This window comes from Thunnus albacares, chromosome 10 (genome assembly GCF_914725855.1).
Source record: "Thunnus albacares chromosome 10, fThuAlb1.1, whole genome shotgun sequence".
NCBI classification, from domain to species: domain Eukaryota; kingdom Metazoa; phylum Chordata; class Actinopteri; order Scombriformes; family Scombridae; genus Thunnus; species Thunnus albacares.
Window position 1 is genome coordinate 2,400,679 of NC_058115.1, and position 17,288 is coordinate 2,417,966.

General features: G+C 40.6%; 1 pseudogene; it reads right to left on the reverse strand.

Moving 5' to 3' along the window:
• Positions 1-17,288, reverse strand: part of LOC122990949 — a 54,888-nt pseudogene that overhangs the window by 8,270 nt on the left and 29,330 nt on the right.

A 17,288-nucleotide genomic window follows, 5' to 3' on the forward strand; every position in this document is an offset into this window, starting at 1 on the left:
CTGTATTCCAACAAATTAGACTCTCTGTTTCCTCCTCACCACTCCTGACACACACACACTCACATGCACACAGTCACACACACATACTGTAATTCTAGAAAACGGGTGACAGATGCAGCAAGGGAGTTTTTTTTCGAAGCCTTTTATCATGCCAAAGTTCCACTGGGACTCATTCAAATGGACTGCTCTGACAAAAACATGTTGATAATGGCCACGCCACATATAGCTGGGACAGGGGGACCAGAGGGGATGGGGGGAATATTCGGATGACTGGATGGATGGATGGAAGGATAGATAGATGGCTTGATGGAAAAATAAATTGGTGAGTGGCTAGGGAGGACAGGAGGTGGTTGTCCCAAGAGGTGCGGTCAAGACCAGATGGCATTTGTGTTTGAATCCGTGACTACGTGTTGACAGCAGGGAGACACACACACACACACACACACACACACACACACACACACACACACACACACACACACACACACACATATGCTGAGCTTAGGTAGGAAAAAATAAACAAGTAATACTCAACTCAACTAAAATGCCTTGGCCAAGGAATGTTAGGTTTGAAAGATGTGTAAAACTACACATTTATTGTGATATACGTGGTGTAACGACAGGTGTAGTAACAGGCAAGAGGACTCAAATGCACCACTCAGAAACAGAACTGTTTGGTCAAAACAGTCTTTACTTGAAGAAGTACGTTACACAGAGAATCAGCCTGAATGTGAGCCAAACGAAGTCCAGTAATGGGAAGACATAGGCAAGGTCCAGGGAAAACAAAGCAGGGATCAAAAATACCAGGAGAGTAACACACTAGAAAAAGGCTGGAACGCTAGACTTGGAGGTACTAAGACAAACTGGCACAGAGAGAGGGGAACACAAAAACTAAATACACTACGGAGGGAAGACCAATGAAGGGCAGGTGAAACTAATCAGGGCAGAGAAGACAATCACACAGGCAGGAAACACACAAAGGCAAGCAAGTAAAGTATCAGGAACCAGAGGAATGGTGAGTATTTTAAAATAAAACTGGAAACGGTGACAATGAAGCACATAACGTAGGGAGCAGGGCAGACATAAACAGGAAGGAAAGTCCAGGGGCATCTGGTGGACAGGTGGAGAAATGGCAAAGGTTAAAGCAGAGTGCTGAAGGCAGAGACAGAGACAAAAAGGGACCTAAGCAGGAATCATGACACATGGAATATTTACAGCCTATAACATTCAGGTAAAGCTTGTATGGATCTCATTTTGGGGCATTGTATGTCTTTATTACATAGAGAACAGTATGGAGATGATAAGAAATGAGGAGAGAGAGAGAGGAATGAAAGATGCAACAAAGTTCCCCAGCCAGACATGAAAATATCAGGCGAATAAGTGCAAAGTATATTTTGTTAAGTAAAATGTTCTTTAAAAATATACTATATATAATATATCTTCTCCACATCTACACCCCTTAGACAATGGACTGCTTTCCACACCTCACACCAGACCTGCTCTGTTGGGGGACAGAACCTTCAGTGCTGCAGCTCCTCCGCTCTGGAACGCTCTCCCTGCCTCAATCCACAATGGTGAGTCTTTAAAGCTGGTTGTAAGACACATCTGTTTAGCCAAGCTTTTTATTAACTCACCTATTGTGTATGTGTGTGTGTGTCCTTGGGTTACGAGAAAGGCGCTTAAAATCAAATGTATTATGTACTATTATGTATTATTATGTAGTATTATTATTATTATTATTATTATTATTATCATACCCAGGACATTTATGTAACCATATTTATCACAGGCACTAGGCACAAGCACAGGAATGTAACTGTTGTAGAAAAAAAGTGCTATAAATGTTCTTTTATAAAGGCAATATCAAGCTGTAGGGTCCTGTTTCCACCCACAACGAGCGGCTGGGAAAGAAAGACAGAGAGAGAAAAAAGAGAGAGAAGGAACCACACAGTGATGAGTGCAAATTGCAAAAATTGCATTATATTCTCTTAAATTTTTGTAAGGTCAGTTCTGCTCCCTTCAGTTTGATAGACTTGTATACAAACATACATTTTTATGAAGCGCAGATATAGTGGCACATCACAATAACACATCTTGAGTGCCCACAGCTAGATTCCGGCCATGGACCTTTGTTGCGTGTCATACACCTCTCCGTATCCATGTTTCCTGTCGACACTGTCGATTGTCACATAAAGGACAAAAATACCAAAAATAATTTTTAAAAAACTGTTTGCCAGTTCTTTTTCAATGAACCACCTGTGGCCATCAGCAGCAGCAGAGTGTGGCATCTGCAGTCTTTGTTTTTTGTTTTTTTATCTGCTAATTGTATGCACAGTTCACACAGTGTTGGTACCTTTGCTAATTATTTAAATCAACCGTCACACCAGGATCTAACAATCAAATGACTACTTGTGCTTTTAGTGTAAGTAATGTTCCAAACCCCATTTTCTTTGGATAATCAGAATAAATTGTCATGTCAAAAGGATTATTACTGAATTCTCATTTTATGTGTTTTTTTACAGTAGTGGCATCTTTGTGCACATGTAAATGTATACTGATATGACTGAGTGAATGCAACCTTTGAATCAGCTATTAAAAATATATATAGTCAACAAACAGTGTTAACTCATGTCATATACATACTGACAGGAGTTCAGTTTCTCCTCAAATGAAGCTCTGTCTCCACCTCTCACCTGACTAATGACATCACTGCACCTGCACGTGTAGCTGCAGTGATGTCTGCTGCTTTTCCCTGTAGAATCATAAATAAGTTGTTTTGCTTATGGCCATAACATGTAAATGCTTCCAAGGTATAGTGAGTCAACTCTTCTTCTGACATGATTTCTTGTGACTGCTGAGGAGCTGGTGAGGAAACCCTCTGTTGTCCACCTTCATAGGTAAATGAAACATACAGGCAAACAGCATTACAGGCCCAGACATGTAATGTTAGTGTTTCCTTAAAGTGCTTCTCCTCGACTCCACGCTGCCTAACACACTTTGATTAAATATTCCTGATAAATAAATCAGTGCACACACTGACACAACCACATGGTCACACGCACACACATACAGAAACATGCAAGACACACTGTCAACATCCTGATTCCATTGCCCTCTGCACTGATTTCACTCTCATGCATAATGCATTAGCTAAATGCTTAAGTTGAATTATTAGGATGTTTTATTCAGGAAGGGGTCGGGGCTGCCTCTTTTCTCTCTGTTAAGGAGGGTTCGTCGGGGAGGGGGCGAGGCGCCTAAGCGCTTGGGCACTGTGGAACATGATTTGGATTAATTAGTAATGGTGAGTGTAAGGTGCTGGAGATGTAACATTAATGTAGACAGGCTGAGGGCTACCGTGCTAACAGCTGCTTCCTCTTATCTGGCAGAGCGGAGGAGATGCCAGATTTCAGAGTTTAATCCTCAGGTCAGTGGAGCAGCAGCTCAGCCTCATGTCCCCTCAGAGACACCGTACACACACTGGACAGTTATGGTCTTTAATCCAAACAGACATTAAGTGGAGCTTTCATTAGACGCATACTGATAAATCAGTGCAGCAGTGGTCTAATCAATAGATTCAACCCAAATATACTCAGTGTATTATAATTATCATCCTCACTGTTACTGGAGCTTTAATGCCCTATGGGCTTAATGCTGCTTCATGTGTTTTCCAGCCTTTATTTTGGGAGATAAACTTATATGCTTTTTTTCTGAGAATGAGGGGGAAACAGCTAGCTAGTTTTTAGCACCTGGAACTATTGAACAGCAGCTAGTCCCTGGTTCCTTCAGTTGAAACACAAGTTAAGTTCCTGAGTTCCTCAAAAGGTTCTTGGTCACCTGGGAAAGTTCCTGCAGTGGAAATGCCCTACAACACATCAAGCACCCAAGCCACAAGGTTTAGAGGTGTTGGTAGGTGTATTTTTTACTTTTTTGCTAAGCTAGGCTAACCATATCCTAGCTCTGTACTTAACACATGGACATCTCACCCCAGCTAAGAAAGCAAATAAGTGTATTTCCCAAAATGAATTTACCAAAACAATTCACTGCCTGAGAGACTGACTACGTCCTTGAAGGGGATGTGTTCTGTACATTTTCAGGTCTATAGTTATTTTTTGGGGCTCCATTGAAATATCTTTGCGTGATTTACAGTTAAATACAGTTAAAACAGGCCATTTTAGCTCTTTAAGGCCCCCCTCCCAATGAACCCAGTCTCTTTGGGAGACTTCCTCCGGCCCCAGAGGCTACCTCAACAAACCTTGAAGCAAACTATAGTCATCAGATTTCTTTACTACTTGTTCTCATTCTCATCCTCAAAATGTCACCTTTTCAAATACATGTGTATATGTTCGAGCCGGAATCCGATCTGAAATATGAGAGTGGTCAGCGTGAACACATGGTAAAACCTTAGCAACAACCTTAGCAACCAAGGCTGTGGAACGACAAAAATAAATTCAAGTTTTGGAACTTTGACCATGTTTAACATGTGACATCATGACAGTATATAAATAACAAAAAATCACAGAAAGCATATGTCCCCTTTAACTGATGTGATTGAATACCACAATAAAAAAGTTTATCCAGAATTACCTTAAAATATCCCACAAAATTCTTTAAGTTGCCATCAGAAAACGTCTTGAAAATAACTCCAACTGAAGATGTTTGAGGCCACACAGTGGAATTTTAAAAACAAACATGGAAGACGATATCAAGAAAAGCAACTGCCCACTGACAGTTCACCTCACTAACGACCCAAAACACAAGGTGGCAATTATACTGATTCTTTTTATTGGTCTATGATCAGGTCACAAGACAAAACTACAAAATACTGTTGATTTTTTCAGTCAGAAAAACACTGACCAAGGCCAAGCCAGATCTGCTAGTTCCCATGGATACTTCTATATCATTGCCATTAGTAGCTGTGTGTGTACGGTGGGGATGTAAACACATCTCCAAATGTCTCAGTGTCCCACTGGAGCTGCTCACTGGTTGTTGAAGGTTGTGAATGTGTGTAACAGAGAGAATGTCATGCAGCACAGTGCTGAAGAACAGTATGTATGTTCAGATGGACCATTCTCTGGAGGAGTAAAGGCCAACAAGGGTATATGGTGCTGAGAGGCACGTTTGACCCCTAAACCACCTCAACATGGCCTCTTTCAGGTGGACTTATTGTAAAGGGAAGGCGGATAATAAAATTAGTCCTGCTCATCTATATCTATAATTTTAGATATTGCCATATAACAGGAGGTGTTTCTGTGAAGATGTACAACAGGAAAATTATGCAGGTTTTGTCACCATTTAGGCTTATGGAATAATTCAATTTAATACTATAATTAATATTATTATTATTCAAATTTCAAAATGTCGATTTGTCTAATATTTTTTATGACCAAATAAGTGCCAAATGAATGGCTAGCTCCCAGCAGCCTCGGCTGTCTAGTGCTAATTAGCAAATGTTAGCATGTTAACAAGTTTAACTAACAACTAACATGGTGAGCATGGTAAACATTGGTAATGATAATACTAACATGCTGATGTTTGTATTATCATTGTGAGCATGTTGTAGCACAAAGCTACAGCGTCACTGAGCTGCTGGCATGGCTGTTGGTGTAATCACGAGTCAGCTTTGTTTTTCTTTTTTTTAACCAAGCCAAATATCATCCCCTAATCATAACCACATAGTTGCTGCTGTACTAATGATGACAAAGGTCTCCTGCTCTTAAGAAAGTAATAATTCTAACCCACACCACATGTTTCTCTACTATAACAAAGTGATCATTTTAACCCAAAACATGATCTTTCCAAGAAATTCTAAACCTGGCCAAGCGATTTCGTGCCTAAACCTAACCAGACCTTGTCACATCATGAAACTGTGATTTGTGACCAGGGCTGTAGTGGTAAATAAAAGCTTGGGTAAACTCTACTAAACAATGTCATTGAAAACACTGTATGTAATTTAGATAAATAAGGGCCATATAGACTCTATATGGTCCCTATTTTAGATCAATGTTTGGAATATAACAGAATAACAAAACTGACTTGATGGGGAATGAATATGTTTAATCTTTGTCTTAAAGACAAATCGCGATCAAGATGAAAAATCTGCATTTTATGTTTCCTAATAGGCTAACTGAAACTGTCAGTTTTACAACAGTTACTGAGGTCAACAACTCTTTAACAGCTTAAGAAAACATCATATTAATGTAGTTGTGTCATGTTAGTACCTCTATCTGTCACAGATACAGGTGCAAGTTAGACTTTACTAGTCTGTATGTGTTTCTCTTTCCTCCTTAAACTTTTCAGGTCTTTACTTTCAACATGTTTTTCTTTCAACATCAACACATCCTGCAGTTCTTCCTGTCTCCTAATTCTTTGATTCATGCTCTGAAAAAATCTGATAGAGCATAAAGCAGTACTTCTACTTACATAGCGTCAATTATAGTAACTATGGATTAACAACACACTGTGAGGATACATGAGCAGTTAAACTATTCACACTATCAAGCCACATTACTGTAGGCTACTGTAAAGCAGCAGCAAGCTTAACTGGATGGATAAAAAAACACTAATGTCAATTTAAAAATAAAAAATAAAAAACTAGCTCCACTGAGGAGTGTTTGCTAGCTTCTTACTTTCTGGTCTTCTGTCAGGCAGATTGTTATTTGATGCCGCACATGTCAGTTAATGTCATATATGATCCTCTGAACTCTGATTCATTTGTCTGTCTCATGAAAGCGGCTCCAGTCTGCCTGCTAGCTTCAGCACAAAGGGGGCAGTGGTTTGTTGGTCACTCTATGTTAACAGTAACAGCTGTCTCCAGGCTTCATACGAGGATACAATGTTCACACGGAAAACAAAACAAGTACTCCTAGAAGCTGCAACAGAAACTACAGTAAGAAGCTAGTCTGAGCTAACTGCAGTAAAGTGATGGAAAGCCTGTGTTAACACTCAGAGGAGGCTGTGTTACGCTATTTCAGAATTTAAGAGATGGATAAACAGCATGTACGTGTATTTAGCCTCCGCTATAGTCCTGTTTCTAACGGTGTCAGAGTGTATGATCAGAAAATCCTTCTGTGTCATTCTGGAGTGCATGTGTGGCAAGAGCAGGGGAAGTTATTTTATTAATAGTGTCAACTATTAAACTATAACCTTATAACTATACCTTATAAAATACCCGACTGAGACATGATTCCAAGAATATACACAAATCTTAGTTAACAATATAATACATTTGTCAGTACTAGTTCAACCCACACTATTTACACAACTGCCCTGCCATTGGTCATCTGAACTAAAAACACAGAAAACCACTCACACCACACACACACCCAGCTGACCAAAAGGAAGGCAGCAAAATCAGGAACAGCTACCACTATAACCAAAAAAAAAGAAAAAGAAAATAAACAAAACAACAACAACAACAACAACAACAATAATAACAATAATACAAAACAATGAAATGCGGGAGGCACAAATACAAAATAAATAACTCAAAGTAAGTAAAGTAAAGTAACTAAACTACCAATTAACTGAGAAGGAACCTAATGTAACTAAACAATAAATAGGACCACATGAACTGGTCCACCACCACTTCAAATAAACTTAAAAAAGGAGGAAAAAAAGAAAACTGAAAAACTTGCACTGCTTAGTGTCCTACATGGGCTGCTTAAGTTCACTCCTGACTGAACTGCAAATGCAAATGCAAACTACAATGCAAAACAAAACACAGAAAAACAAACAAAAAAAACAATAAAAGTAAAATCTGTCCATATACAGTAGAAAGAAAACAGCTGAGACAGAACCAGCAGATGTAGAGATGTAAAAAAAACAAACAAAAAAAAAAAAACAGCTGATGTTGCTCAGGGAGTGGGGTCTGGGCCACCCACCGTAGTGCACAGCCTGGCTTCAAAAATACCTGCAAAGTGCACGAGACACTAAAATTACCAAGTGGGGACTACGCTTGAATTAAAAGTAATGCAAACTCTCGTATACATACCAGAGGGCGAAGGCACAGCAGCGGGAGGATGAAAGCCACAAAACCGCAGCTGAATCACTAATGACAGCAGATCAGAGACCCAAAAGAAAAAGTTACATTTAGCTGGAGGCCAAATAAAAGTAGCTTAAAGCTAACGAAATAAAATTAAGCGAGCAGACCACGCAATGCAAGAGAGCAGAAGCAGATATAACACCAATAACATATGCTGTAAAAATACATACCTTACCACTGCTGGGAGACCAGATCGCAAGGAAACACGGCGAACACGCCAGTCCGTCAAACTGTGCACACGCCAGCTGCACGGAAATCAGGCTCCAGAAAGAGGCAAAATTGTCCATTAGAGGAGTGGTCACCTGCATAGATATAGCACTGAATGTGCTGCCCAGTAATAAGCGCATAGCTGATTCATTGAATGTTTTTTTTGCAGCGGCCCTCTTCATTGGCACCCACACTGCACTGCCACAGCCTCAATTCAGATTTTTTCAGGCAGGGCTAATGTCTTACTTTCTTTATTGAGTATAAAGTAAGGTCCTATCATTCAACTTTAGGGGAGTAATGAGTAAGTAATAATAGATCACTTCTTAATTAGTGAGCTGTTGAAGACACATACTGTGGTATTGAGTCTATGATGTCATTGGTTCACTCCAAAGCAGCTGATGGCTCACAAGGTGACTATTTTTCATATCCATAACTATTCCATAATCATGTCCATACTGTATGTCTCAGTGGATATAATCACGCAGCAGGTAATGATCATTACATTATCAATCCACCAAAACACAATTAACACTGTTGTGTGATGGCACATCTCCTGTTTAGTGTGTGTGTGTGTGTGTGTGTGTGTGTGTGTCACAGACTGAAAGCCCTTAGGGGTCAGTATGTTAGGCTGCACTCATTTCCCATCTAACAATATGGTACAATTAGCGAATTAGCATGGAGTCTGACCACACCTGAACACACACACACACAATCTGTTGCACCTATGATATCTTGGGAGCGCAACCACTCTCTCCCCCTCTGTGTGTGTGTGTGTGTGTGTGTGTGTGTGTGTGTGTGTGTGTGTAGCAGTTGTAGGTCCAACAGATGGTCAGATCAGTGTTGCATATGTTCTGCCCCCACTCTTCCAATAGGGACGATTAAAACACAACTCTATTTACAGCTTTATTTACGCCACAGCTACACTGGTTACCTGGGGGCATCCTGTTTCCTCTTTAGCATATGCAGTAGACACTTTGTTTGAGCATTTTTTAATCACAACAATAATAATGTCTTCCAGAGGGCATTGTTGCAAGACATTGCACATTAGAGCCATATTACACAGAAATTTAGGGAATTATTGTATTTGTTAGCACTCATTCAGCTGCTCAGACACTTCTGGCCGGTGTGACTGTGAGCCACAGCTCCACCTGTGGATCCAGGAGAGAAACACTGGACAACACAAAAACACTGTAAATAGATTTCTTGGTTGAAAAAGAACAAAAAAACAAAAAAACAAGTACAAGTACAGCACTTTTTAAAACAAAGTGAGGGTAAAGTGGGTAAAGTTTAAAACATGGCAAGTACATTGAAACATACACTGTAAAACATCATGCAGGAATTTAGTAGTACCAACTCATCTTTTGTCATTGACATAAATATATACGTTGTTGTTATCGCTTGTTGAGTTCACTCAGTTGAAGTTATGTTTTTACAACTCATGAGACGACTTTAAACCCACCCTCCTCCACTGTACTATATTTTTCAGTTAGATTTTGTGGCACAGAATCAGACCTTTGTTCTGTCATGTTTGTGTGTGTCAAAACAGACAAACAGAAAAACAACAGAAAAACCAAAACCTTTTACTCACATGCAGTGAAACCAAAGGATGGAAATGTTGTTCTTTAAAGGACGGGTTCAAAATTTTTCAAGTCTGTCTTAAAACAACAGTCAGGAGCCCAAATGAACATTGAAACAGGTTTTCTTGCTGTAATCATTCCTCCTGTTCATGCTGACCATTAGAAGATCCCTTCATAATGACCTTACAATGTAAATGATGGGAAATGGGAGGATGAGTAACAGGCACAGCCCAGCGCCCTGAGATTTGTGATTTGTGATGCGACTGGCTGGCCTGCATTATCATCCAGGCAGAGCGCCTTTTCAACCCCTGTTCTTAGTAGGACAGCCGTGGAAAGCTGCAAAAGGGAAAGCTGAATAACCTCTCATCTTCACACAGCAGGGTAAGGACTGAGAGTAAATGAGAAAGTAAAAGGCCACAGAGAAAGCTGGGCTTCAAACTCTGGGTGACTTTGCTTTAAAAGATGTAAGAAGCATGTGCAGTAAAAACACCAAAATACTCTGTTTCCCAAGGATATGTTCTCTGACATGACTGAGAGAACCCTGCCTATCGTGGCTGCACATCCAACTGAAAAATATCACAGTGCACAGAGGGACCAATAATGTTGTGAAACAACAGTCTGAAGAACTGAAACGAGACTTTATCGATCTGTTGATCACAGTCAGCTCTTTAAATGGTGAGGTGTGTATCAGTGGCCCTCTACCACCAGTCAGAAGAGGAGCTGAGAGATTCAGCAGATTGTTGGCACTGAACATGTGGTCCTGAACCACATGAACTGTCTATTCAAAACACTTTATTGACAATTTCAACTTTTTCTGAGGCTGCAGACATTTTTTTTAAGGCAGATGGAATTTGTCTTATCAAGCCAGGAGTAAAATTGTTCACCTTTAACCTGTTTTACATCCTGCATCACCCATCCAAGGACAAGAGACAAGAGGAATCAAAACAGGAAGAAGACATAACTCAAGTGCAGCAGAAACCTTGAGGGAGAGCCACCTTGGCCACCATCTGAGGAAAGCTTTGATAATGGAAGACATCCGAGCTGAGAGGAGGAGTCCACCCCCCCCCTCACCAACAACTGTCTCTGAGGATCCACTTCCTTCACCACCCGAGGCCCCATCCAGGTCATCCTCCTCTCAAGTTACCCCCCCCCCCCTTGGAGTTCACTGACCACATGAAAGAGCTAGTCACTGCTCGGACCAAACTTACCCCACATTTTCTCTCAACTAAACTCCCCTAAACTCTCCTCAGTGCATGTAAAGGATATGGGGACCTCACTCTGTCAGGGTCTTCACCAAGTGAGGTTATCTCAACTGCTGTGGTTGTGAATGGCAGGTGAGAAGTTGTCATTTCTCTGACATGTGGCCTCCATTGACTCTGCAGGTTTTGAAACCACAATGAGTGTGATCCTCTTCTCTCTAATATGTGGCAGCTGTTGGCTCTCGTTAGGTTTTTAAACCTCAGAGAGCAGCCCTCTTCTTTGATCACTTCTCTTCCTCATCTGTGAGCAGTGTGGGACTTGCCTCTTCTCTCTTTGGGCCTCTGACTTGAGTGCCGGCAACTTTACCCGTTTGTAATGCTGACGTGCACCCACGTGGCTCTCTCTGCGACCTATACTGCTGAGACAGTGGTGAGGAGAACCTGGTACGGCCCTTGCCAGCTGGCCTGATTCCAATGTTTTCTCTTGAAGTCCTTTATCACCACCCAATTTCCAGGCTCAAGGTTGTGCATGTCGCCTGGCCTCTCATGAGGAAGGGCTGCTTCAACATTTGGTCAGTTTGTTTTCTTTTCTTTTTTGACAGTGCTGTTTTCTCTACTGCTCTTCCACTGTGTTGGTGGTAGGAACAGTGTTGTTTTAGGTCAATTCCCAAATATTCAAATAGTAAAATAATTGCTTTGCTTACAAAATGTATGCAATTATCACTACTGATTTTTCTTGAAATTCCAAATCTGGGATTATTCTCTTATCAACTCCTTTGCCACAGCACTACTGTTTTGCACAGATCTGACATCTTTCAGGAAAAAAAAAAGAAATTGAGTAATTTGAAAAGTCTCTTGTGCCGGTCAGTGTTCCCCCCTTTTGACACATGTGTCAATATAGAAGAGGAAGAGATCATTTGGGCGTATCAAATACCATCCTGGTTTTTGCTTCTTCCTTTTTCCACTGTTGTTCTCATCTGGTGTTGCTCTGTTCTGTAAACCTTTGAAATCAGCTGTTGGTGTTCCAGGTGTAGTCGTGTCTGTTCTCAGCACCTGTAAACAGGAAGTAGTTTACGCTGCGCGCTTTGCTGTTTGCTGTTGAGACAGAGTCTGTGTTATTTGTGTACACCTCGCATTTGCATACTGCAAGCTGTCCAAGTAACAGTACAGCATCCAGCAAATTTTTCCACAATGTCCCAAAATCATGGAACACCCCAAAACCTACTATCTGTATAGATAGTGGCTGTTTTCCCTTTTGCCAATTTGCATGTTTCTATTAATGCTTTCAATTCTGCTGCTTGTGCAGAGAAGTGTGTGGGGAGTGGTTTTGCTTTCAGTGTCTCGTGTTGTGTTACTACAGCATAATCTGCTGTTTTTACCCCAGTGTTTTGATCTATGGATGCTGATCTGTCTGTGAACAGCTCCAACTCTGCATTAACCAGTGGTGTGTCCATAAGGTCTGGTTTTGGGGCTGCAGACTGAGGAGTTGCAGGGCTAGGCACAGTACATTATTTAACAGTAATGTTAAGCACTTCCCACAACACTGCATGATATATCAGTCATCTAGCTGCAGAAAGGTGAGCAGTCTTTTGCTCCAACAGAATAAGTGACACAGAATGTGGTACCAGTAGTGTCAAATTTTGATAACCTACCAAATCTCTGGAAGCCATAATGGCTTTTTCTGCAGCTGCTTCTGCTCTTAGGCCGATTGGAAGCCCTGCAGCCACCAAGTCTAATTTTGATGAGAATTATGCAACCGGACTTAATCTGTCTCCATGCTCTTGTAGTAGCACAGAGGACATGCAGCCATTTTTCTCATTAACAGTCTATGTGAATGGTTTAATCATGTCTGGTAGCCCTAATGTTAGTGTATTTTGTAGAGCTATTTTAAGCCTGTAAAAGTCCAAATTAGCTTCGAGCTAACACCGGTGCAGTGCATCTTTAATTTTTAAAACTGCACACTGTCCCAATCAATAAATCAAATGAAAAGAGCGCTCCCCCCCTAGCAGACTTAACCTTGCCAGGTTTCTTTCAATGCTGCAGAGAGTATTGTCAGACTTTCACGATACCCCTGGAATAATCTATTGATCTTTACACAGTACAATTTCAATTTGTTGTACATGCTTAATCAGACAACATTGTATTTACTTTTAGCCCAGAGAGTTGTAGGAATATCTGTCAGCTCTGTGGAGTCAGCTGTTAATTGAACCATGGTTGTTTTTCTGCACAGGCCTTCTGGTTGTAACCCACAGACCTAAGTCCTTTCAGTTTGTGACTGATCCTTTTTCTAAAGACATATGTGGAGCTGAGTCATGCATTTTGAAAAGCCAGTGTTTTAGGTTTTCTGGTACTTCCACTCCTGCTACACATATGTCCTCTTTACAGTAAAACCACCTTGTACTCAATCTGTCACTTTCTCTATCTTTGCTGAACCCCTCTAGTTCAAATGTGCTCCTAATAAATGTGTGTAGTATAGTATGAGTTTATCTGCTTTATGTACCATACTACAATGCCTCTTTACTCTCCGGAGGCAGTCCTCGGATGAAGTAGGAATTCAGATGCGTTTCCAATGGTGTCATCTTGGTTGTTTGCAGGTGTTACGAGACCGCTGTTTGCATCTTCTAGTGGATTTGGCAGTTCTTCACCTACTTGTACCGTGTCTGTGTGTCCATGGTTTGAACACACTCTGTGTTCAGAGGATCATATTATTGGTGTCTCTTTCATCAGGATGGAGAACGTATTCTACCATGGGGAAGATACCGCGCATCTCCTGTTCCTTGTCTCCCTCAGGATCTGTGGGATAAGGAACAGCTCATATCTTGCTTCTAGTGTGCATATATGGTGGTCCTTGCCCTGGGCTGACCTGTGGTGGAGGTGCTGAAGGGGGTGGAAGCGGCCTTCTGGTGCCTTTCTTTGGCCCCATTATTCTTGTTGGTGGCAGTGGGACCAGGGTACAGTGGAGGATTACGGCCTTCTTCTTCTTGAGGGTTGTTTTGCGGCTGAAGACAAGCTAAGTCAGGATTCTGTTTATCTGTTCTAAGACACTGCACAGACTTGTTAGAAGCCCCTCCCTGACCTTCTGCTGCTACTATTGCTATTGTTTTTTGTTTTGCTGCTTCTATTTTTTTCATCTCACTTTCATTTACTTCTTCCTGCCACAGAATAAACACTTTCCAATCTCCAGTAAATGGAGTGAACTTCTTTCTTTATTTGACATCTCTTCTGCTTTCTTTTTATCTTCCTCTTCCTTTTTCTCCATATTCTTTTTCAATTGTTCTAGCTGTCTTGAGCTGAAACTCTCTTCCGAGGGGGAAGCCAAATTCTCTTACCCAGACCTCAAATTGACTACAGCTTTGTTCACAATATATCTTCAGCATATGTTGAACTATGGGTGGGACTGTTTTTTTCATCAATTCAATTTCATCATTTGGTTCTTTTTCCCATTTACTATTTTTGGTACCAATGTCTCTGTAGTCTGATTGTAATTACTCTATAATTATCAATAAGTCGTCACTTTTATGCAGACCCCATTCCTTTCCTTGTTTCCAATTTTGCTGTTCAATTTATGGCAATCTGCTACCTGGTCTTTTCTTTTTGGTTAAGAATCACAGGATATGATATTTTATTTATTCACCACATAATTAGACACATTTTGTGAAAACACAAAATTCAGACTGAAAATGACGTTCCCAGCCTTACTGTTACAAATTGCTGTTACTTTACATCAAAATGTCAATAGTATAATCCTGCCATCTCTAAATGAAGCATCACTGCAACATCACTGCCAACTTGTGTTAATGAAATGGCACAGATTTAAAAGGTGCAAATGAACAGCAATAAACTGCAATCTGTTGCACTATTTTACTGTAAAGTTAGGAAACAACAGCTCTATGATGTCTTTATAAAACAGCAACAAACTGCTAATAACAGCAACAGCAAAACACCATCAATTTTACAGTAAATTAATGGCAACCCTGCTGCCAGTTCTTTATTATTTCTCTGACGGAAAGAATCTCTAACAGTGAAACATGAGATGGGGAACAATAGAAGAAACACTGACTGGTTATTCAGTAACCTAACGTTTAATTATTTCAATATCAAGTCAAGTCAGCTCCATCCATACAGTGCCAAATCACAATAAAAGCAATCTCATGACTCCTTTCATATAGAGCAGGTCAAGACCAAGACCATCCTTTTGTAATGTGCTTCTTTCAAACTTCATCTTAATGCTTTTAATGTTTTATGATAAGCACTTTGAGTTGCCTCGCTGCTGAAATGCACTATACAAACAGACCCAAGCCATCCTGCCTTTTCCTTCTCCTTTTTTCCTCTCTCCCACAGACCCCACACACTGGTTCACACTTCTATTTGTTTCAGAACAAACTGTAACACTATGGTCCACTGTCACCTGCAACAGCCACAATAAATTAATTGACTGTGAAAAAAGAAATAACAATTTTGAATGGTGCCTTTTGAATAATATGAATCAAAATTTAACTCAGAACACCTAAAGAGTGTGTATCAGCTGCACAAATTTATCAGGCTAAAACAACACAGTATTCAAGATGTTTCACTGCTCTCAAATGTAAACATAGGTTAGATTAGACTCTGAACGGTATGCAAAGGCCAAACAGCATTACTCTGTCTGTACTTTTCAACAATAATTGTTTGCTATCACAATTGTATCAAAGTCCCAGAACAGTTTTTTTCTCTTACCGGACAATTCCTCTGAGTGAATTCACTGCTACGAGATGTCTTCAGTGACCCAGTGCTGGACTCAACACCTCGGTTGCCCCTTCTCACCCAACAGGACTTTGGTTAAGATGCAGTCGCTTGGAGGGGAGGTTTGGAGCTTGTCAGGGTCCCCAACCTCTGCTGTGCACGGTTTTTGGTTTTTGTCCACAGCAATGAGCCGTCACTGGTTCACATGTTAACATCCCACCCTTGTCGTCAGAATTGTTGTGGAAATTTAAAGATGAATTCACAGAGAGCAAGTTGTGTTTCAGAGTTTTATTGCAATATCCAGAGTACACATTTGCAAATGTGGTTCTCCCAGTTTGCTAGGCTGAAGAGATATTGTATAAAGTTCAGTGTTGGTATTTGTATATACAGCCACATGCATCACAATCATCCCATATTTGTCACCCTAACAGTTATTTTTAATTAATTCACCGTATCTCTAGGGAATTTCTTTCAGTCTCTGCTGAGAATTAAGGGTTGAAGGCAAAATCTTTATCTGCCTTTTCACCCTGGACTTTTTCAACAGCTGAACAACTTCTTGGCACTAAGCAACTGTTTTGATGTCTTCCAGTCAGGATTTCGACCACACCACAGCACTGAGACTGCTCTTGTTAACAGATTTAAAAGGTGCTTTGTGCTGCATTCGACACGGTCGAGCACAACATATTACTAGACAGACTGGAAAACTGGGTGGGACTTTCTGGCACAGTACTAAATTGGTTTGAATCCTACTTAAAGGACAGGGACTACTTTGTGTCTATAGGTCATTACACATCTGAGCGGACATGCGGTGTTCCCCAAGGCTCCATTCGGGGGCCTTTTCTGTTCAGCATCTACATGCTTCCATCGGCTCAGATTATGGAAAACAACAAAAATTGTTACTTAAATTATGCAGATGACACATAAATTTACATAACCATATCACCAGGGGATTATGATCCAATACAAGCACTGAGTAAGTGCATTGAACAAATAAACGATTGGAAATGATTTGCCAGAATTTTCTTCAATTAAACAAAGACAGACCTGAAGTCATTGTCTTTGGAGCCAAGGAAGAACGATCAGACAGCTGCAGCTGATTCAGAACAATTCTTCTCAAGGTCTCCCTGAGACCAAGAGAGTGGTTCACATCACTCCATTGCTCAGATCTTTATACTGGCTTCCTGTCTGTCAAAGCATTGATTTCAAAATACTGCTGTTGGTTTATTAAGTTAATGAATGAATGGTTTAGGGCCAAAATACATTTCTGATCTGCTGCTATGTTATGAACTATCAAGACCTCTCAGGTCATGTGGGACAGGTTTTTCTATCCCCAGAGTCAAAACTAAACATGGAGAGGCAGTGTTCAGCTTTTATTCTCCGCATATCTGGAACAAACTTCCAGAAAACTGCAGGTCTGCTGCAATGCTCGGTTCTTTTAGATCAAAGCTGAAGACTTGTGTATTTGCTGCTGCCTTTTATTAAATCAAATAATTATTAATTTCTTACTCTGCACTGTAACTGTTAGTCTTGTATTTTATACCT